The sequence below is a fragment of the Rhinoderma darwinii genome, unplaced genomic scaffold, assembly GCF_050947455.1.
Source record: "Rhinoderma darwinii isolate aRhiDar2 unplaced genomic scaffold, aRhiDar2.hap1 Scaffold_909, whole genome shotgun sequence".
Taxonomy (NCBI): domain Eukaryota; kingdom Metazoa; phylum Chordata; class Amphibia; order Anura; family Rhinodermatidae; genus Rhinoderma; species Rhinoderma darwinii.
The window spans coordinates 3,368-24,469 of NW_027464481.1; the positions used below are offsets into that span (position 1 = coordinate 3,368).

Below are 21,102 nucleotides of genomic sequence, written 5' to 3' on the forward strand. Positions count from 1 at the left end.
CTGCCCAAGTTTTAAACAGCAAATGGTCTGTTGGATCATTTTAAACTGTTTTAAGAATGCCATTTGGAAGGTTAGGAACATTCTGCTTTTTAAACATGATTTTATTGACGTTAAAAATTGTGTGAAATATGCCCTAAGTGAAATGTATATTTATTATCTTAGGGACAAAAAGCAGCTAGGGGTAAAAGAAGCAACATCCATGTGGTGTTTGCAAATGTGGAATACCATAACATTGTAAATAAAAATGGTTTTATTCTTTTATGTCTTTTATGCCCTGTATAAATTTTATCCTGCTATTGTTCTGTACTTTTATTATAACATCTGTATTAATGGTCTTATTATTATTACTTTTGTATTCATTTAAATGTATGAATATTCATGTATTATGCTGTTGATTTTATCTTGTGGTTTCAATTTTAAAAAAAAGTCTGTAAAATATATTATTTTTGCCAATAAAAAACTTTGTTGAAACCTTATCTGTTCTTATCAGTTTAATATCTGATACGTCCCCTATCTGGGGACCATATATTAAATGGATTTTTAGAACAGGGAGATGGAAATAGAGCTTGCTCTGTCCACTCCACGCATTGACCTGGTATTGCAGTATTTCCAGGACCGGTGCACCCTTCCCTTATGTGTTGACTAAAATCAGATTCCAAAAGTGTTTTTTCTCTTTGCCATTGTTTCTGTCTTTCTGAAGGGATCTCCCCTTTTAATCCCATTATTTCAACACCTGTTGGACAATGCATTTGTACAGTCATGTGTGATAATGAGCTCATTTATTAAATGCAATTAATGAATACATTGCCACCTCTTGTTGTGTGTGTGTGTGTGTGTGTCTTCTGTGTTTCTGTGTTTCCGGCATTTCACATTGGAACAGCTCATTCACCTTCCTTGTCTTCTCTCCGCCCTCCCTCCCTCCCTCCTAGGTAAGTTAAAGAGCTGCACCTGAGCCAGCCACTGATTGATGCAGCACCACAGTCAAATAGTGGAGTGGAGTGGAGTAGGGGAACAGCAAACAGCCATTAAAGCAGCCAGCCGCCTACCCGCCACAATGGACCTACCTGTGTACACTAGGTGGATGTGATGGAATGTACTGTCGTCCCTACATTTCAAGAAGAAGTAAGAATTGCAGTTGCAACAAACCCTTGCTTGCCTACAAAGAGAGCAGCAATTTGGATTTGTTACTATGTTACCTGGAAGAATAACAAACTGTGCAAGGATGGAGGTTGTAGGAGCAAAGAGAAGTTGTCTGTAAAGTTGGTGGATGCCTATTTTCCATTTTGCAGTCCCTTGTCTCCCTCTTGTGGCCTCCTGGAGGCAAATAAATGTGCAAAAAAAAGACAGCCTGGCGGCCGGCTGTTGCAGTGTTGCCCTCTCAGGCAACACTGAGTGACTGACTGAGCCTCACAGTCTTATATAAAGTTCAGACGGAACTTTGCACGTGTCATAGTGGAGCCCTCAGGATTCCAGAGCCAGCTTTCTGACATCATAATGGGGCCTGCCTCAGAGATAAAAGCCTGGGCCCAGGCAGTGTTGTTCAGTGCTGCTCAGCAGGCAGCACAGGACTGGATTAAAGCTGATACAAGGTGTGAAGGAACAAGGGGTGGCTGTGGGCATGCACTTGCTGCCGCTGCCAGTGTTTATCTGCATGGCAGGAGGGCATTTGGGCGTTGCCAGGAAGGCGTTTTTATGTAGATTCCTCCTCTTTCAGCACTGCATTGTGGTGCAAGCAAAAGAAGCAAATCCTGTCTGGCTTCCTCTCCGGCCTTTATTCACCTCCCGCTTAGTAGCTGTAAATGTGTGTGAGCCTGCAGGGCCCCATGGAATTGCCTAGGAGTAGGCTGAATCGCTGCAAGGGGTGAACAGCAGTATGGGACAGGCTCGGGCAAGGCAAGGGCCGCTCGGGTTATCGCTTCTCGGCCTTTTGGCTAAGATCAAGTGTAGTATCTGTTCTTATCAGTTTAATATCTGATACGTCCCCTATCTGGGGACCATATATTAAATGGATTTTTAGAACAGGGAGATGGAAATAGAGCTTGCTCTGTCCACTCCACGCATTGACCTGGTATTGCAGTATTTCCAGGACCGGTGCACCCTTCCCTTATGTGTTGACTAAAATCAGATTCCAAAAGTGTTTTTTCTCTTTGCCATTGTTTCTGTCTTTCTGAAGGGATCTCCCCTTTTAATCCCATTATTTCAACACCTGTTGGACAATGCATTTGTACAGTCATGTGTGATAATGAGCTCATTTATTAAATGCAATTAATGAATACATTGCCACCTCTTGTTGTGTGTGTGTGTGTGTGTGTCTTCTGTGTTTCTGTGTTTCCGGCATTTCACATTGGAACAGCTCATTCACCTTCCTTGTCTTCTCTCCGCCCTCCCTCCCTCCCTCCTAGGTAAGTTAAAGAGCTGCACCTGAGCCAGCCACTGATTGATGCAGCACCACAGTCAAATAGTGGAGTGGAGTGGAGTAGGGGAACAGCAAACAGCCATTAAAGCAGCCAGCCGCCTACCCGCCACAATGGACCTACCTGTGTACACTAGGTGGATGTGATGGAATGTACTGTCGTCCCTACATTTCAAGAAGAAGTAAGAATTGCAGTTGCAACAAACCCTTGCTTGCCTACAAAGAGAGCAGCAATTTGGATTTGTTACTATGTTACCTGGAAGAATAACAAACTGTGCAAGGATGGAGGTTGTAGGAGCAAAGAGAAGTTGTCTGTAAAGTTGGTGGATGCCTATTTTCCATTTTGCAGTCCCTTGTCTCCCTCTTGTGGCCTCCTGGAGGCAAATAAATGTGCAAAAAAAAGACAGCCTGGCGGCCGGCTGTTGCAGTGTTGCCCTCTCAGGCAACACTGAGTGACTGACTGAGCCTCACAGTCTTATATAAAGTTCAGACGGAACTTTGCACGTGTCATAGTGGAGCCCTCAGGATTCCAGAGCCAGCTTTCTGACATCATAATGGGGCCTGCCTCAGAGATAAAAGCCTGGGCCCAGGCAGTGTTGTTCAGTGCTGCTCAGCAGGCAGCACAGGACTGGATTAAAGCTGATACAAGGTGTGAAGGAACAAGGGGTGGCTGTGGGCATGCACTTGCTGCCGCTGCCAGTGTTTATCTGCATGGCAGGAGGGCATTTGGGCGTTGCCAGGAAGGCGTTTTTATGTAGATTCCTCCTCTTTCAGCACTGCATTGTGGTGCAAGCAAAAGAAGCAAATCCTGTCTGGCTTCCTCTCCGGCCTTTATTCACCTCCCGCTTAGTAGCTGTAAATGTGTGTGAGCCTGCAGGGCCCCATGGAATTGCCTAGGAGTAGGCTGAATCGCTGCAAGGGGTGAACAGCAGTATGGGACAGGCTCGGGCAAGGCAAGGGCCGCTCGGGTTATCGCTTCTCGGCCTTTTGGCTAAGATCAAGTGTAGTATCTGTTCTTATCAGTTTAATATCTGATACGTCCCCTATCTGGGGACCATATATTAAATGGATTTTTAGAACAGGGAGATGGAAATAGAGCTTGCTCTGTCCACTCCACGCATTGACCTGGTATTGCAGTATTTCCAGGACCGGTGCACCCTTCCCTTATGTGTTGACTAAAATCAGATTCCAAAAGTGTTTTTTCTCTTTGCCATTGTTTCTGTCTTTCTGAAGGGATCTCCCCTTTTAATCCCATTATTTCAACACCTGTTGGACAATGCATTTGTACAGTCATGTGTGATAATGAGCTCATTTATTAAATGCAATTAATGAATACATTGCCACCTCTTGTTGTGTGTGTGTGTGTGTGTGTCTTCTGTGTTTCTGTGTTTCCGGCATTTCACATTGGAACAGCTCATTCACCTTCCTTGTCTTCTCTCCGCCCTCCCTCCCTCCCTCCCTCCTAGGTAAGTTAAAGAGCTGCACCTGAGCCAGCCACTGATTGATGCAGCACCACAGTCAAATAGTGGAGTGGAGTGGAGTAGGGGAACAGCAAACAGCCATTAAAGCAGCCAGCCGCCTACCCGCCACAATGGACCTACCTGTGTACACTAGGTGGATGTGATGGAATGTACTGTCGTCCCTACATTTCAAGAAGAAGTAAGAATTGCAGTTGCAACAAACCCTTGCTTGCCTACAAAGAGAGCAGCAATTTGGATTTGTTACTATGTTACCTGGAAGAATAACAAACTGTGCAAGGATGGAGGTTGTAGGAGCAAAGAGAAGTTGTCTGTAAAGTTGGTGGATGCCTATTTTCCATTTTGCAGTCCCTTGTCTCCCTCTTGTGGCCTCCTGGAGGCAAATAAATGTGCAAAAAAAAGACAGCCTGGCGGCCGGCTGTTGCAGTGTTGCCCTCTCAGGCAACACTGAGTGACTGACTGAGCCTCACAGTCTTATATAAAGTTCAGACGGAACTTTGCACGTGTCATAGTGGAGCCCTCAGGATTCCAGAGCCAGCTTTCTGACATCATAATGGGGCCTGCCTCAGAGATAAAAGCCTGGGCCCAGGCAGTGTTGTTCAGTGCTGCTCAGCAGGCAGCACAGGACTGGATTAAAGCTGATACAAGGTGTGAAGGAACAAGGGGTGGCTGTGGGCATGCACTTGCTGCCGCTGCCAGTGTTTATCTGCATGGCAGGAGGGCATTTGGGCGTTGCCAGGAAGGCGTTTTTATGTAGATTCCTCCTCTTTCAGCACTGCATTGTGGTGCAAGCAAAAGAAGCAAATCCTGTCTGGCTTCCTCTCCGGCCTTTATTCACCTCCCGCTTAGTAGCTGTAAATGTGTGTGAGCCTGCAGGGCCCCATGGAATTGCCTAGGAGTAGGCTGAATCGCTGCAAGGGGTGAACAGCAGTATGGGACAGGCTCGGGCAAGGCAAGGGCCGCTCGGGTTATCGCTTCTCGGCCTTTTGGCTAAGATCAAGTGTAGTATCTGTTCTTATCAGTTTAATATCTGATACGTCCCCTATCTGGGGACCATATATTAAATGGATTTTTAGAACAGGGAGATGGAAATAGAGCTTGCTCTGTCCACTCCACGCATTGACCTGGTATTGCAGTATTTCCAGGACCGGTGCACCCTTCCCTTATGTGTTGACTAAAATCAGATTCCAAAAGTGTTTTTTCTCTTTGCCATTGTTTCTGTCTTTCTGAAGGGATCTCCCCTTTTAATCCCATTATTTCAACACCTGTTGGACAATGCATTTGTACAGTCATGTGTGATAATGAGCTCATTTATTAAATGCAATTAATGAATACATTGCCACCTCTTGTTGTGTGTGTGTGTGTGTGTGTCTTCTGTGTTTCTGTGTTTCCGGCATTTCACATTGGAACAGCTCATTCACCTTCCTTGTCTTCTCTCCGCCCTCCCTCCCTCCCTCCCTCCTAGGTAAGTTAAAGAGCTGCACCTGAGCCAGCCACTGATTGATGCAGCACCACAGTCAAATAGTGGAGTGGAGTGGAGTAGGGGAACAGCAAACAGCCATTAAAGCAGCCAGCCGCCTACCCGCCACAATGGACCTACCTGTGTACACTAGGTGGATGTGATGGAATGTACTGTCGTCCCTACATTTCAAGAAGAAGTAAGAATTGCAGTTGCAACAAACCCTTGCTTGCCTACAAAGAGAGCAGCAATTTGGATTTGTTACTATGTTACCTGGAAGAATAACAAACTGTGCAAGGATGGAGGTTGTAGGAGCAAAGAGAAGTTGTCTGTAAAGTTGGTGGATGCCTATTTTCCATTTTGCAGTCCCTTGTCTCCCTCTTGTGGCCTCCTGGAGGCAAATAAATGTGCAAAAAAAAGACAGCCTGGCGGCCGGCTGTTGCAGTGTTGCCCTCTCAGGCAACACTGAGTGACTGACTGAGCCTCACAGTCTTATATAAAGTTCAGACGGAACTTTGCACGTGTCATAGTGGAGCCCTCAGGATTCCAGAGCCAGCTTTCTGACATCATAATGGGGCCTGCCTCAGAGATAAAAGCCTGGGCCCAGGCAGTGTTGTTCAGTGCTGCTCAGCAGGCAGCACAGGACTGGATTAAAGCTGATACAAGGTGTGAAGGAACAAGGGGTGGCTGTGGGCATGCACTTGCTGCCGCTGCCAGTGTTTATCTGCATGGCAGGAGGGCATTTGGGCGTTGCCAGGAAGGCGTTTTTATGTAGATTCCTCCTCTTTCAGCACTGCATTGTGGTGCAAGCAAAAGAAGCAAATCCTGTCTGGCTTCCTCTCCGGCCTTTATTCACCTCCCGCTTAGTAGCTGTAAATGTGTGTGAGCCTGCAGGGCCCCATGGAATTGCCTAGGAGTAGGCTGAATCGCTGCAAGGGGTGAACAGCAGTATGGGACAGGCTCGGGCAAGGCAAGGGCCGCTCGGGTTATCGCTTCTCGGCCTTTTGGCTAAGATCAAGTGTAGTATCTGTTCTTATCAGTTTAATATCTGATACGTCCCCTATCTGGGGACCATATATTAAATGGATTTTTAGAACAGGGAGATGGAAATAGAGCTTGCTCTGTCCACTCCACGCATTGACCTGGTATTGCAGTATTTCCAGGACCGGTGCACCCTTCCCTTATGTGTTGACTAAAATCAGATTCCAAAAGTGTTTTTTCTCTTTGCCATTGTTTCTGTCTTTCTGAAGGGATCTCCCCTTTTAATCCCATTATTTCAACACCTGTTGGACAATGCATTTGTACAGTCATGTGTGATAATGAGCTCATTTATTAAATGCAATTAATGAATACATTGCCACCTCTTGTTGTGTGTGTGTGTGTGTGTGTCTTCTGTGTTTCTGTGTTTCCGGCATTTCACATTGGAACAGCTCATTCACCTTCCTTGTCTTCTCTCCGCCCTCCCTCCCTCCCTCCCTCCTAGGTAAGTTAAAGAGCTGCACCTGAGCCAGCCACTGATTGATGCAGCACCACAGTCAAATAGTGGAGTGGAGTGGAGTAGGGGAACAGCAAACAGCCATTAAAGCAGCCAGCCGCCTACCCGCCACAATGGACCTACCTGTGTACACTAGGTGGATGTGATGGAATGTACTGTCGTCCCTACATTTCAAGAAGAAGTAAGAATTGCAGTTGCAACAAACCCTTGCTTGCCTACAAAGAGAGCAGCAATTTGGATTTGTTACTATGTTACCTGGAAGAATAACAAACTGTGCAAGGATGGAGGTTGTAGGAGCAAAGAGAAGTTGTCTGTAAAGTTGGTGGATGCCTATTTTCCATTTTGCAGTCCCTTGTCTCCCTCTTGTGGCCTCCTGGAGGCAAATAAATGTGCAAAAAAAAGACAGCCTGGCGGCCGGCTGTTGCAGTGTTGCCCTCTCAGGCAACACTGAGTGACTGACTGAGCCTCACAGTCTTATATAAAGTTCAGACGGAACTTTGCACGTGTCATAGTGGAGCCCTCAGGATTCCAGAGCCAGCTTTCTGACATCATAATGGGGCCTGCCTCAGAGATAAAAGCCTGGGCCCAGGCAGTGTTGTTCAGTGCTGCTCAGCAGGCAGCACAGGACTGGATTAAAGCTGATACAAGGTGTGAAGGAACAAGGGGTGGCTGTGGGCATGCACTTGCTGCCGCTGCCAGTGTTTATCTGCATGGCAGGAGGGCATTTGGGCGTTGCCAGGAAGGCGTTTTTATGTAGATTCCTCCTCTTTCAGCACTGCATTGTGGTGCAAGCAAAAGAAGCAAATCCTGTCTGGCTTCCTCTCCGGCCTTTATTCACCTCCCGCTTAGTAGCTGTAAATGTGTGTGAGCCTGCAGGGCCCCATGGAATTGCCTAGGAGTAGGCTGAATCGCTGCAAGGGGTGAACAGCAGTATGGGACAGGCTCGGGCAAGGCAAGGGCCGCTCGGGTTATCGCTTCTCGGCCTTTTGGCTAAGATCAAGTGTAGTATCTGTTCTTATCAGTTTAATATCTGATACGTCCCCTATCTGGGGACCATATATTAAATGGATTTTTAGAACAGGGAGATGGAAATAGAGCTTGCTCTGTCCACTCCACGCATTGACCTGGTATTGCAGTATTTCCAGGACCGGTGCACCCTTCCCTTATGTGTTGACTAAAATCAGATTCCAAAAGTGTTTTTTCTCTTTGCCATTGTTTCTGTCTTTCTGAAGGGATCTCCCCTTTTAATCCCATTATTTCAACACCTGTTGGACAATGCATTTGTACAGTCATGTGTGATAATGAGCTCATTTATTAAATGCAATTAATGAATACATTGCCACCTCTTGTTGTGTGTGTGTGTGTGTGTGTGTCTTCTGTGTTTCTGTGTTTCCGGCATTTCACATTGGAACAGCTCATTCACCTTCCTTGTCTTCTCTCCGCCCTCCCTCCCTCCCTCCCTCCTAGGTAAGTTAAAGAGCTGCACCTGAGCCAGCCACTGATTGATGCAGCACCACAGTCAAATAGTGGAGTGGAGTGGAGTAGGGGAACAGCAAACAGCCATTAAAGCAGCCAGCCGCCTACCCGCCACAATGGACCTACCTGTGTACACTAGGTGGATGTGATGGAATGTACTGTCGTCCCTACATTTCAAGAAGAAGTAAGAATTGCAGTTGCAACAAACCCTTGCTTGCCTACAAAGAGAGCAGCAATTTGGATTTGTTACTATGTTACCTGGAAGAATAACAAACTGTGCAAGGATGGAGGTTGTAGGAGCAAAGAGAAGTTGTCTGTAAAGTTGGTGGATGCCTATTTTCCATTTTGCAGTCCCTTGTCTCCCTCTTGTGGCCTCCTGGAGGCAAATAAATGTGCAAAAAAAAGACAGCCTGGCGGCCGGCTGTTGCAGTGTTGCCCTCTCAGGCAACACTGAGTGACTGACTGAGCCTCACAGTCTTATATAAAGTTCAGACGGAACTTTGCACGTGTCATAGTGGAGCCCTCAGGATTCCAGAGCCAGCTTTCTGACATCATAATGGGGCCTGCCTCAGAGATAAAAGCCTGGGCCCAGGCAGTGTTGTTCAGTGCTGCTCAGCAGGCAGCACAGGACTGGATTAAAGCTGATACAAGGTGTGAAGGAACAAGGGGTGGCTGTGGGCATGCACTTGCTGCCGCTGCCAGTGTTTATCTGCATGGCAGGAGGGCATTTGGGCGTTGCCAGGAAGGCGTTTTTATGTAGATTCCTCCTCTTTCAGCACTGCATTGTGGTGCAAGCAAAAGAAGCAAATCCTGTCTGGCTTCCTCTCCGGCCTTTATTCACCTCCCGCTTAGTAGCTGTAAATGTGTGTGAGCCTGCAGGGCCCCATGGAATTGCCTAGGAGTAGGCTGAATCGCTGCAAGGGGTGAACAGCAGTATGGGACAGGCTCGGGCAAGGCAAGGGCCGCTCGGGTTATCGCTTCTCGGCCTTTTGGCTAAGATCAAGTGTAGTATCTGTTCTTATCAGTTTAATATCTGATACGTCCCCTATCTGGGGACCATATATTAAATGGATTTTTAGAACAGGGAGATGGAAATAGAGCTTGCTCTGTCCACTCCACGCATTGACCTGGTATTGCAGTATTTCCAGGACCGGTGCACCCTTCCCTTATGTGTTGACTAAAATCAGATTCCAAAAGTGTTTTTTCTCTTTGCCATTGTTTCTGTCTTTCTGAAGGGATCTCCCCTTTTAATCCCATTATTTCAACACCTGTTGGACAATGCATTTGTACAGTCATGTGTGATAATGAGCTCATTTATTAAATGCAATTAATGAATACATTGCCACCTCTTGTTGTGTGTGTGTGTGTGTGTGTCTTCTGTGTTTCTGTGTTTCCGGCATTTCACATTGGAACAGCTCATTCACCTTCCTTGTCTTCTCTCCGCCCTCCCTCCCTCCCTCCCTCCTAGGTAAGTTAAAGAGCTGCACCTGAGCCAGCCACTGATTGATGCAGCACCACAGTCAAATAGTGGAGTGGAGTGGAGTAGGGGAACAGCAAACAGCCATTAAAGCAGCCAGCCGCCTACCCGCCACAATGGACCTACCTGTGTACACTAGGTGGATGTGATGGAATGTACTGTCGTCCCTACATTTCAAGAAGAAGTAAGAATTGCAGTTGCAACAAACCCTTGCTTGCCTACAAAGAGAGCAGCAATTTGGATTTGTTACTATGTTACCTGGAAGAATAACAAACTGTGCAAGGATGGAGGTTGTAGGAGCAAAGAGAAGTTGTCTGTAAAGTTGGTGGATGCCTATTTTCCATTTTGCAGTCCCTTGTCTCCCTCTTGTGGCCTCCTGGAGGCAAATAAATGTGCAAAAAAAAGACAGCCTGGCGGCCGGCTGTTGCAGTGTTGCCCTCTCAGGCAACACTGAGTGACTGACTGAGCCTCACAGTCTTATATAAAGTTCAGACGGAACTTTGCACGTGTCATAGTGGAGCCCTCAGGATTCCAGAGCCAGCTTTCTGACATCATAATGGGGCCTGCCTCAGAGATAAAAGCCTGGGCCCAGGCAGTGTTGTTCAGTGCTGCTCAGCAGGCAGCACAGGACTGGATTAAAGCTGATACAAGGTGTGAAGGAACAAGGGGTGGCTGTGGGCATGCACTTGCTGCCGCTGCCAGTGTTTATCTGCATGGCAGGAGGGCATTTGGGCGTTGCCAGGAAGGCGTTTTTATGTAGATTCCTCCTCTTTCAGCACTGCATTGTGGTGCAAGCAAAAGAAGCAAATCCTGTCTGGCTTCCTCTCCGGCCTTTATTCACCTCCCGCTTAGTAGCTGTAAATGTGTGTGAGCCTGCAGGGCCCCATGGAATTGCCTAGGAGTAGGCTGAATCGCTGCAAGGGGTGAACAGCAGTATGGGACAGGCTCGGGCAAGGCAAGGGCCGCTCGGGTTATCGCTTCTCGGCCTTTTGGCTAAGATCAAGTGTAGTATCTGTTCTTATCAGTTTAATATCTGATACGTCCCCTATCTGGGGACCATATATTAAATGGATTTTTAGAACAGGGAGATGGAAATAGAGCTTGCTCTGTCCACTCCACGCATTGACCTGGTATTGCAGTATTTCCAGGACCGGTGCACCCTTCCCTTATGTGTTGACTAAAATCAGATTCCAAAAGTGTTTTTTCTCTTTGCCATTGTTTCTGTCTTTCTGAAGGGATCTCCCCTTTTAATCCCATTATTTCAACACCTGTTGGACAATGCATTTGTACAGTCATGTGTGATAATGAGCTCATTTATTAAATGCAATTAATGAATACATTGCCACCTCTTGTTGTGTGTGTGTGTGTGTGTGTCTTCTGTGTTTCTGTGTTTCCGGCATTTCACATTGGAACAGCTCATTCACCTTCCTTGTCTTCTCTCCGCCCTCCCTCCCTCCCTCCTAGGTAAGTTAAAGAGCTGCACCTGAGCCAGCCACTGATTGATGCAGCACCACAGTCAAATAGTGGAGTGGAGTGGAGTAGGGGAACAGCAAACAGCCATTAAAGCAGCCAGCCGCCTACCCGCCACAATGGACCTACCTGTGTACACTAGGTGGATGTGATGGAATGTACTGTCGTCCCTACATTTCAAGAAGAAGTAAGAATTGCAGTTGCAACAAACCCTTGCTTGCCTACAAAGAGAGCAGCAATTTGGATTTGTTACTATGTTACCTGGAAGAATAACAAACTGTGCAAGGATGGAGGTTGTAGGAGCAAAGAGAAGTTGTCTGTAAAGTTGGTGGATGCCTATTTTCCATTTTGCAGTCCCTTGTCTCCCTCTTGTGGCCTCCTGGAGGCAAATAAATGTGCAAAAAAAAGACAGCCTGGCGGCCGGCTGTTGCAGTGTTGCCCTCTCAGGCAACACTGAGTGACTGACTGAGCCTCACAGTCTTATATAAAGTTCAGACGGAACTTTGCACGTGTCATAGTGGAGCCCTCAGGATTCCAGAGCCAGCTTTCTGACATCATAATGGGGCCTGCCTCAGAGATAAAAGCCTGGGCCCAGGCAGTGTTGTTCAGTGCTGCTCAGCAGGCAGCACAGGACTGGATTAAAGCTGATACAAGGTGTGAAGGAACAAGGGGTGGCTGTGGGCATGCACTTGCTGCCGCTGCCAGTGTTTATCTGCATGGCAGGAGGGCATTTGGGCGTTGCCAGGAAGGCGTTTTTATGTAGATTCCTCCTCTTTCAGCACTGCATTGTGGTGCAAGCAAAAGAAGCAAATCCTGTCTGGCTTCCTCTCCGGCCTTTATTCACCTCCCGCTTAGTAGCTGTAAATGTGTGTGAGCCTGCAGGGCCCCATGGAATTGCCTAGGAGTAGGCTGAATCGCTGCAAGGGGTGAACAGCAGTATGGGACAGGCTCGGGCAAGGCAAGGGCCGCTCGGGTTATCGCTTCTCGGCCTTTTGGCTAAGATCAAGTGTAGTATCTGTTCTTATCAGTTTAATATCTGATACGTCCCCTATCTGGGGACCATATATTAAATGGATTTTTAGAACAGGGAGATGGAAATAGAGCTTGCTCTGTCCACTCCACGCATTGACCTGGTATTGCAGTATTTCCAGGACCGGTGCACCCTTCCCTTATGTGTTGACTAAAATCAGATTCCAAAAGTGTTTTTTCTCTTTGCCATTGTTTCTGTCTTTCTGAAGGGATCTCCCCTTTTAATCCCATTATTTCAACACCTGTTGGACAATGCATTTGTACAGTCATGTGTGATAATGAGCTCATTTATTAAATGCAATTAATGAATACATTGCCACCTCTTGTTGTGTGTGTGTGTGTGTGTGTCTTCTGTGTTTCTGTGTTTCCGGCATTTCACATTGGAACAGCTCATTCACCTTCCTTGTCTTCTCTCCGCCCTCCCTCCCTCCCTCCTAGGTAAGTTAAAGAGCTGCACCTGAGCCAGCCACTGATTGATGCAGCACCACAGTCAAATAGTGGAGTGGAGTGGAGTAGGGGAACAGCAAACAGCCATTAAAGCAGCCAGCCGCCTACCCGCCACAATGGACCTACCTGTGTACACTAGGTGGATGTGATGGAATGTACTGTCGTCCCTACATTTCAAGAAGAAGTAAGAATTGCAGTTGCAACAAACCCTTGCTTGCCTACAAAGAGAGCAGCAATTTGGATTTGTTACTATGTTACCTGGAAGAATAACAAACTGTGCAAGGATGGAGGTTGTAGGAGCAAAGAGAAGTTGTCTGTAAAGTTGGTGGATGCCTATTTTCCATTTTGCAGTCCCTTGTCTCCCTCTTGTGGCCTCCTGGAGGCAAATAAATGTGCAAAAAAAAGACAGCCTGGCGGCCGGCTGTTGCAGTGTTGCCCTCTCAGGCAACACTGAGTGACTGACTGAGCCTCACAGTCTTATATAAAGTTCAGACGGAACTTTGCACGTGTCATAGTGGAGCCCTCAGGATTCCAGAGCCAGCTTTCTGACATCATAATGGGGCCTGCCTCAGAGATAAAAGCCTGGGCCCAGGCAGTGTTGTTCAGTGCTGCTCAGCAGGCAGCACAGGACTGGATTAAAGCTGATACAAGGTGTGAAGGAACAAGGGGTGGCTGTGGGCATGCACTTGCTGCCGCTGCCAGTGTTTATCTGCATGGCAGGAGGGCATTTGGGCGTTGCCAGGAAGGCGTTTTTATGTAGATTCCTCCTCTTTCAGCACTGCATTGTGGTGCAAGCAAAAGAAGCAAATCCTGTCTGGCTTCCTCTCCGGCCTTTATTCACCTCCCGCTTAGTAGCTGTAAATGTGTGTGAGCCTGCAGGGCCCCATGGAATTGCCTAGGAGTAGGCTGAATCGCTGCAAGGGGTGAACAGCAGTATGGGACAGGCTCGGGCAAGGCAAGGGCCGCTCGGGTTATCGCTTCTCGGCCTTTTGGCTAAGATCAAGTGTAGTATCTGTTCTTATCAGTTTAATATCTGATACGTCCCCTATCTGGGGACCATATATTAAATGGATTTTTAGAACAGGGAGATGGAAATAGAGCTTGCTCTGTCCACTCCACGCATTGACCTGGTATTGCAGTATTTCCAGGACCGGTGCACCCTTCCCTTATGTGTTGACTAAAATCAGATTCCAAAAGTGTTTTTTCTCTTTGCCATTGTTTCTGTCTTTCTGAAGGGATCTCCCCTTTTAATCCCATTATTTCAACACCTGTTGGACAATGCATTTGTACAGTCATGTGTGATAATGAGCTCATTTATTAAATGCAATTAATGAATACATTGCCACCTCTTGTTGTGTGTGTGTGTGTGTGTGTCTTCTGTGTTTCTGTGTTTCCGGCATTTCACATTGGAACAGCTCATTCACCTTCCTTGTCTTCTCTCCGCCCTCCCTCCCTCCCTCCCTCCTAGGTAAGTTAAAGAGCTGCACCTGAGCCAGCCACTGATTGATGCAGCACCACAGTCAAATAGTGGAGTGGAGTGGAGTAGGGGAACAGCAAACAGCCATTAAAGCAGCCAGCCGCCTACCCGCCACAATGGACCTACCTGTGTACACTAGGTGGATGTGATGGAATGTACTGTCGTCCCTACATTTCAAGAAGAAGTAAGAATTGCAGTTGCAACAAACCCTTGCTTGCCTACAAAGAGAGCAGCAATTTGGATTTGTTACTATGTTACCTGGAAGAATAACAAACTGTGCAAGGATGGAGGTTGTAGGAGCAAAGAGAAGTTGTCTGTAAAGTTGGTGGATGCCTATTTTCCATTTTGCAGTCCCTTGTCTCCCTCTTGTGGCCTCCTGGAGGCAAATAAATGTGCAAAAAAAAGACAGCCTGGCGGCCGGCTGTTGCAGTGTTGCCCTCTCAGGCAACACTGAGTGACTGACTGAGCCTCACAGTCTTATATAAAGTTCAGACGGAACTTTGCACGTGTCATAGTGGAGCCCTCAGGATTCCAGAGCCAGCTTTCTGACATCATAATGGGGCCTGCCTCAGAGATAAAAGCCTGGGCCCAGGCAGTGTTGTTCAGTGCTGCTCAGCAGGCAGCACAGGACTGGATTAAAGCTGATACAAGGTGTGAAGGAACAAGGGGTGGCTGTGGGCATGCACTTGCTGCCGCTGCCAGTGTTTATCTGCATGGCAGGAGGGCATTTGGGCGTTGCCAGGAAGGCGTTTTTATGTAGATTCCTCCTCTTTCAGCACTGCATTGTGGTGCAAGCAAAAGAAGCAAATCCTGTCTGGCTTCCTCTCCGGCCTTTATTCACCTCCCGCTTAGTAGCTGTAAATGTGTGTGAGCCTGCAGGGCCCCATGGAATTGCCTAGGAGTAGGCTGAATCGCTGCAAGGGGTGAACAGCAGTATGGGACAGGCTCGGGCAAGGCAAGGGCCGCTCGGGTTATCGCTTCTCGGCCTTTTGGCTAAGATCAAGTGTAGTATCTGTTCTTATCAGTTTAATATCTGATACGTCCCCTATCTGGGGACCATATATTAAATGGATTTTTAGAACAGGGAGATGGAAATAGAGCTTGCTCTGTCCACTCCACGCATTGACCTGGTATTGCAGTATTTCCAGGACCGGTGCACCCTTCCCTTATGTGTTGACTAAAATCAGATTCCAAAAGTGTTTTTTCTCTTTGCCATTGTTTCTGTCTTTCTGAAGGGATCTCCCCTTTTAATCCCATTATTTCAACACCTGTTGGACAATGCATTTGTACAGTCATGTGTGATAATGAGCTCATTTATTAAATGCAATTAATGAATACATTGCCACCTCTTGTTGTGTGTGTGTGTGTGTGTGTCTTCTGTGTTTCTGTGTTTCCGGCATTTCACATTGGAACAGCTCATTCACCTTCCTTGTCTTCTCTCCGCCCTCCCTCCCTCCCTCCCTCCTAGGTAAGTTAAAGAGCTGCACCTGAGCCAGCCACTGATTGATGCAGCACCACAGTCAAATAGTGGAGTGGAGTGGAGTAGGGGAACAGCAAACAGCCATTAAAGCAGCCAGCCGCCTACCCGCCACAATGGACCTACCTGTGTACACTAGGTGGATGTGATGGAATGTACTGTCGTCCCTACATTTCAAGAAGAAGTAAGAATTGCAGTTGCAACAAACCCTTGCTTGCCTACAAAGAGAGCAGCAATTTGGATTTGTTACTATGTTACCTGGAAGAATAACAAACTGTGCAAGGATGGAGGTTGTAGGAGCAAAGAGAAGTTGTCTGTAAAGTTGGTGGATGCCTATTTTCCATTTTGCAGTCCCTTGTCTCCCTCTTGTGGCCTCCTGGAGGCAAATAAATGTGCAAAAAAAAGACAGCCTGGCGGCCGGCTGTTGCAGTGTTGCCCTCTCAGGCAACACTGAGTGACTGACTGAGCCTCACAGTCTTATATAAAGTTCAGACGGAACTTTGCACGTGTCATAGTGGAGCCCTCAGGATTCCAGAGCCAGCTTTCTGACATCATAATGGGGCCTGCCTCAGAGATAAAAGCCTGGGCCCAGGCAGTGTTGTTCAGTGCTGCTCAGCAGGCAGCACAGGACTGGATTAAAGCTGATACAAGGTGTGAAGGAACAAGGGGTGGCTGTGGGCATGCACTTGCTGCCGCTGCCAGTGTTTATCTGCATGGCAGGAGGGCATTTGGGCGTTGCCAGGAAGGCGTTTTTATGTAGATTCCTCCTCTTTCAGCACTGCATTGTGGTGCAAGCAAAAGAAGCAAATCCTGTCTGGCTTCCTCTCCGGCCTTTATTCACCTCCCGCTTAGTAGCTGTAAATGTGTGTGAGCCTGCAGGGCCCCATGGAATTGCCTAGGAGTAGGCTGAATCGCTGCAAGGGGTGAACAGCAGTATGGGACAGGCTCGGGCAAGGCAAGGGCCGCTCGGGTTATCGCTTCTCGGCCTTTTGGCTAAGATCAAGTGTAGTATCTGTTCTTATCAGTTTAATATCTGATACGTCCCCTATCTGGGGACCATATATTAAATGGATTTTTAGAACAGGGAGATGGAAATAGAGCTTGCTCTGTCCACTCCACGCATTGACCTGGTATTGCAGTATTTCCAGGACCGGTGCACCCTTCCCTTATGTGTTGACTAAAATCAGATTCCAAAAGTGTTTTTTCTCTTTGCCATTGTTTCTGTCTTTCTGAAGGGATCTCCCCTTTTAATCCCATTATTTCAACACCTGTTGGACAATGCATTTGTACAGTCATGTGTGATAATGAGCTCATTTATTAAATGCAATTAATGAATACATTGCCACCTCTTGTTGTGTGTGTGTGTGTGTGTGTCTTCTGTGTTTCTGTGTTTCCGGCATTTCACATTGGAACAGCTCATTCACCTTCCTTGTCTTCTCTCCGCCCTCCCTCCCTCCCTCCCTCCTAGGTAAGTTAAAGAGCTGCACCTGAGCCAGCCACTGATTGATGCAGCACCACAGTCAAATAGTGGAGTGGAGTGGAGTAGGGGAACAGCAAACAGCCATTAAAGCAGCCAGCCGCCTACCCGCCACAATGGACCTACCTGTGTACACTAGGTGGATGTGATGGAATGTACTGTCGTCCCTACATTTCAAGAAGAAGTAAGAATTGCAGTTGCAACAAACCCTTGCTTGCCTACAAAGAGAGCAGCAATTTGGATTTGTTACTATGTTACCTGGAAGAATAACAAACTGTGCAAGGATGGAGGTTGTAGGAGCAAAGAGAAGTTGTCTGTAAAGTTGGTGGATGCCTATTTTCCATTTTGCAGTCCCTTGTCTCCCTCTTGTGGCCTCCTGGAGGCAAATAAATGTGCAAAAAAAAGACAGCCTGGCGGCCGGCTGTTGCAGTGTTGCCCTCTCAGGCAACACTGAGTGACTGACTGAGCCTCACAGTCTTATATAAAGTTCAGACGGAACTTTGCACGTGTCATAGTGGAGCCCTCAGGATTCCAGAGCCAGCTTTCTGACATCATAATGGGGCCTGCCTCAGAGATAAAAGCCTGGGCCCAGGCAGTGTTGTTCAGTGCTGCTCAGCAGGCAGCACAGGACTGGATTAAAGCTGATACAAGGTGTGAAGGAACAAGGGGTGGCTGTGGGCATGCACTTGCTGCCGCTGCCAGTGTTTATCTGCATGGCAGGAGGGCATTTGGGCGTTGCCAGGAAGGCGTTTTTATGTAGATTCCTCCTCTTTCAGCACTGCATTGTGGTGCAAGCAAAAGAAGCAAATCCTGTCTGGCTTCCTCTCCGGCCTTTATTCACCTCCCGCTTAGTAGCTGTAAATGTGTGTGAGCCTGCAGGGCCCCATGGAATTGCCTAGGAGTAGGCTGAATCGCTGCAAGGGGTGAACAGCAGTATGGGACAGGCTCGGGCAAGGCAAGGGCCGCTCGGGTTATCGCTTCTCGGCCTTTTGGCTAAGATCAAGTGTAGTACTTTAGGGTATTGCCTTGTTTCTTGGTCAGGAGGTGCCCTGGTACCCTTTTCCTTGGCCTGGGGGGATCGTCTCTTTTACAAGAGACTTAACCCCTCTGCTGCTATTGGGGGAGAGGATTAGTCCAGGGCAACGGGGAGCGATCACTTGCCTGGCATTTAGGTGCTGAAGGTATTATCGTTGGAGTTCGTTGGATTTCGTTGGATATCGTTGGTTTTTTTGCGGCAGGATGGAGGAAATCCCTGACTACATGCGGACTCGGAATGCTGTTCGTTTTACGATGGAGGAATCTGGAGGACAAAGCAGGGACTTGGAGTTCCTAACAAAGGTACTCTTGCTTGGTCTTTTCCAGTTGGAGAGACAATGGATATTGTCTGTAATGGACTATCCAAGAAGAGGATGCTTCGATGTCACCTTTTGTACGGAGGAAATTTATCTGGACTTTCTGGACACTTTGAAGGAGAAGAAGCAGGATCCAAGACTGGTTGGTGTGATTGTAACACCACACTTTGCTCCTAGCAAAAAGTTGGTGATTGTTAAAATGTTTTCCCCCTATGTGTGTAAAGACGATATTATATGTTTTCTCACTAAGTTCTGTGAGGAGGTGGTGGAGAAGGGTAAGGTCTTTAATCCCTTTGGATTTTGGACAGGCAAATGGAAATTCCTGTGTAAAATTAAGGCAGTTGGAGAGGCTGGAAACTTATTGCTTCCTCCAGCACGCTTTAAAATTGGCAGTGCAAGTGGGAATCTCTATTTTTTTGGAATGGGGATTTTTTGCCATAATTGCAAAGAGTATGGACATGTGAAGGAAAATTGTGGGAAAATATTCTGTACAAAATGTTTCCAAGAAGGTCATATGTACAATGATTGTGAGAAGGGTAAAGTGTGTAACATGTGTAGAGAAGAAGGGCATGTGTTTAAAAATTGTTTAAAGAAAAGCAAAAGTGAAGTAAAGGAGGAGAGTAAGAAGACCGTTAAAAGAAAGGAACAGATAGTTAAAAGAAAGGAAGAGAAAGTTACCTCAGGAAAAGAGGATAAGCCACAGGAAGTGGGAGGAGGATGGAAAAGCGTTGAGGTTAAAAGGAGTGATGAAACAAAAAGGAGAAAAATTGTGGAAAAAAATGTTGTTTCAGATGAAAATAGAGCAGAAAGAGATAAATTAGTAAAAGACATAGAGGAATTAAGAGAGAAAATTAATTTTGAGAAGGTTCGGAGGCGGGTACGAACTTGTCTAAGAGGAGATATATCCGATTTTCTTGAAAGATATAAAGTGCCAACCTGGTTGGCGTGTATTGTAAATTTGGAGTGGGATGGTCAAGATCTTCGAGAACATCTTGTGGATATGGTAGGTGTAATCGCTGTAAGAAATGGTTTGTTTTATTAATTTTACTTACAAAAAAAAAAAAGAGAAATAAAAATTATATTTTGGTTTTTCATAATGATGATCAAGTCTTTAAATTTGAAGTTTAAAATTTAACTCGAGACGGATCTGAGTGGAAACCTTTTTATCTGTTCTTATCAGTTTAATATCTGATACGTCCCCTATCTGGGGACCATATATTAAATGGATTTTTAGAACAGGGAGATGGAAATAGAGCTTGCTCTGTCCACTCCACGCATTGACCTGGTATTGCAGTATTTCCAGGACCGGTGCACCCTTCCCTTATGTGTTGACTAAAATCAGATTCCAAAAGTGTTTTTTCTCTTTGCCATTGTTTCTGTCTTTCTGAAGGGATCTCCCCTTTTAATCCCATTATTTCAACACCTGTTGGACAATGCATTTGTACAGTCATGTGTGATAATGAGCTCATTTATTAAATGCAATTAATGAATACATTGCCACCTCTTGTTGTGTGTGTGTGTGTGTGTGTCTTCTGTGTTTCTGTGTTTCCGGCATTTCACATTGGAACAGCTCATTCACCTTCCTTGTCTTCTCTCCGCCCTCCCTCCCTCCCTCCCTCCTAGGTAAGTTAAAGAGCTGCACCTGAGCCAGCCACTGATTGATGCAGCACCACAGTCAAATAGTGGAGTGGAGTGGAGTAGGGGAACAGCAAACAGCCATTAAAGCAGCCAGCCGCCTACCCGCCACAATGGACCTACCTGTGTACACTAGGTGGATGTGATGGAATGTACTGTCGTCCCTACATTTCAAGAAGAAGTAAGAATTGCAGTTGCAACAAACCCTTGCTTGCCTACAAAGAGAGCAGCAATTTGGATTTGTTACTATGTTACCTGGAAGAATAACAAACTGTGCAAGGATGGAGGTTGTAGGAGCAAAGAGAAGTTGTCTGTAAAGTTGGTGGATGCCTATTTTCCATTTTGCAGTCCCTTGTCTCCCTCTTGTGGCCTCCTGGAGGCAAATAAATGTGCAAAAAAAAGACAGCCTGGCGGCCGGCTGTTGCAGTGTTGCCCTCTCAGGCAACACTGAGTGACTGACTGAGCCTCACAGTCTTATATAAAGTTCAGACGGAACTTTGCACGTGTCATAGTGGAGCCCTCAGGATTCCAGAGCCAGCTTTCTGACATCATAATGGGGCCTGCCTCAGAGATAAAAGCCTGGGCCCAGGCAGTGTTGTTCAGTGCTGCTCAGCAGGCAGCACAGGACTGGATTAAAGCTGATACAAGGTGTGAAGGAACAAGGGGTGGCTGTGGGCATGCACTTGCTGCCGCTGCCAGTGTTTATCTGCATGGCAGGAGGGCATTTGGGCGTTGCCAGGAAGGCGTTTTTATGTAGATTCCTCCTCTTTCAGCACTGCATTGTGGTGCAAGCAAAAGAAGCAAATCCTGTCTGGCTTCCTCTCCGGCCTTTATTCACCTCCCGCTTAGTAGCTGTAAATGTGTGTGAGCCTGCAGGGCCCCATGGAATTGCCTAGGAGTAGGCTGAATCGCTGCAAGGGGTGAACAGCAGTATGGGACA

General features: G+C 46.9%; 12 non-coding genes and 2 pseudogenes across 12 annotated transcripts; all 14 read left to right on the forward strand.

Moving 5' to 3' along the window:
• Window positions 1-437: 437 nt before the first annotated feature.
• LOC142732473 (U2 spliceosomal RNA) lies at window positions 438-629 on the forward strand. Its single transcript, XR_012879657.1, has one exon. It is a non-coding gene; the product is annotated as a U2 spliceosomal RNA (small nuclear RNA).
• Window positions 630-1,911: 1,282 nt separating this feature from the next.
• On the forward strand, window positions 1,912-2,102 carry LOC142732431 (U2 spliceosomal RNA). Its single transcript, XR_012879622.1, has one exon. It is a non-coding gene; the product is annotated as a U2 spliceosomal RNA (small nuclear RNA).
• Window positions 2,103-3,384: 1,282 nt separating this feature from the next.
• On the forward strand, window positions 3,385-3,575 carry LOC142732443 (U2 spliceosomal RNA). Its single transcript, XR_012879633.1, has one exon. It is a non-coding gene; the product is annotated as a U2 spliceosomal RNA (small nuclear RNA).
• Window positions 3,576-4,861: 1,286 nt separating this feature from the next.
• Window positions 4,862-5,052, forward strand: LOC142732457 (U2 spliceosomal RNA). The gene has a single exon (XR_012879644.1). It is a non-coding gene; the product is annotated as a U2 spliceosomal RNA (small nuclear RNA).
• Window positions 5,053-6,338: 1,286 nt separating this feature from the next.
• Window positions 6,339-6,529, forward strand: LOC142732469 (U2 spliceosomal RNA). The gene has a single exon (XR_012879655.1). It is a non-coding gene; the product is annotated as a U2 spliceosomal RNA (small nuclear RNA).
• Window positions 6,530-7,815: 1,286 nt separating this feature from the next.
• LOC142732481 (U2 spliceosomal RNA) lies at window positions 7,816-8,006 on the forward strand. Its single transcript, XR_012879660.1, has one exon. It is a non-coding gene; the product is annotated as a U2 spliceosomal RNA (small nuclear RNA).
• A 1,288-nt stretch (window positions 8,007-9,294) lies between these two features.
• LOC142732432 (U2 spliceosomal RNA) lies at window positions 9,295-9,485 on the forward strand. Its single transcript, XR_012879623.1, has one exon. It is a non-coding gene; the product is annotated as a U2 spliceosomal RNA (small nuclear RNA).
• A 1,286-nt stretch (window positions 9,486-10,771) lies between these two features.
• On the forward strand, window positions 10,772-10,962 carry LOC142732434 (U2 spliceosomal RNA). The gene has a single exon (XR_012879624.1). It is a non-coding gene; the product is annotated as a U2 spliceosomal RNA (small nuclear RNA).
• A 1,282-nt stretch (window positions 10,963-12,244) lies between these two features.
• Window positions 12,245-12,435, forward strand: LOC142732435 (U2 spliceosomal RNA). Its single transcript, XR_012879625.1, has one exon. It is a non-coding gene; the product is annotated as a U2 spliceosomal RNA (small nuclear RNA).
• Window positions 12,436-13,717: 1,282 nt separating this feature from the next.
• LOC142732436 (U2 spliceosomal RNA) lies at window positions 13,718-13,908 on the forward strand. The gene has a single exon (XR_012879626.1). It is a non-coding gene; the product is annotated as a U2 spliceosomal RNA (small nuclear RNA).
• Window positions 13,909-15,194: 1,286 nt separating this feature from the next.
• Window positions 15,195-15,385, forward strand: LOC142732437 (U2 spliceosomal RNA). The gene has a single exon (XR_012879627.1). It is a non-coding gene; the product is annotated as a U2 spliceosomal RNA (small nuclear RNA).
• Window positions 15,386-16,671: 1,286 nt separating this feature from the next.
• On the forward strand, window positions 16,672-16,862 carry LOC142732438 (U2 spliceosomal RNA). Its single transcript, XR_012879628.1, has one exon. It is a non-coding gene; the product is annotated as a U2 spliceosomal RNA (small nuclear RNA).
• A 1,286-nt stretch (window positions 16,863-18,148) lies between these two features.
• Window positions 18,149-18,288, forward strand: LOC142732483 (U2 spliceosomal RNA; annotated as a pseudogene).
• A 1,394-nt stretch (window positions 18,289-19,682) lies between these two features.
• LOC142732476 (U2 spliceosomal RNA) lies at window positions 19,683-19,846 on the forward strand (annotated as a pseudogene).
• Window positions 19,847-21,102: the final 1,256 nt, after the last annotated feature.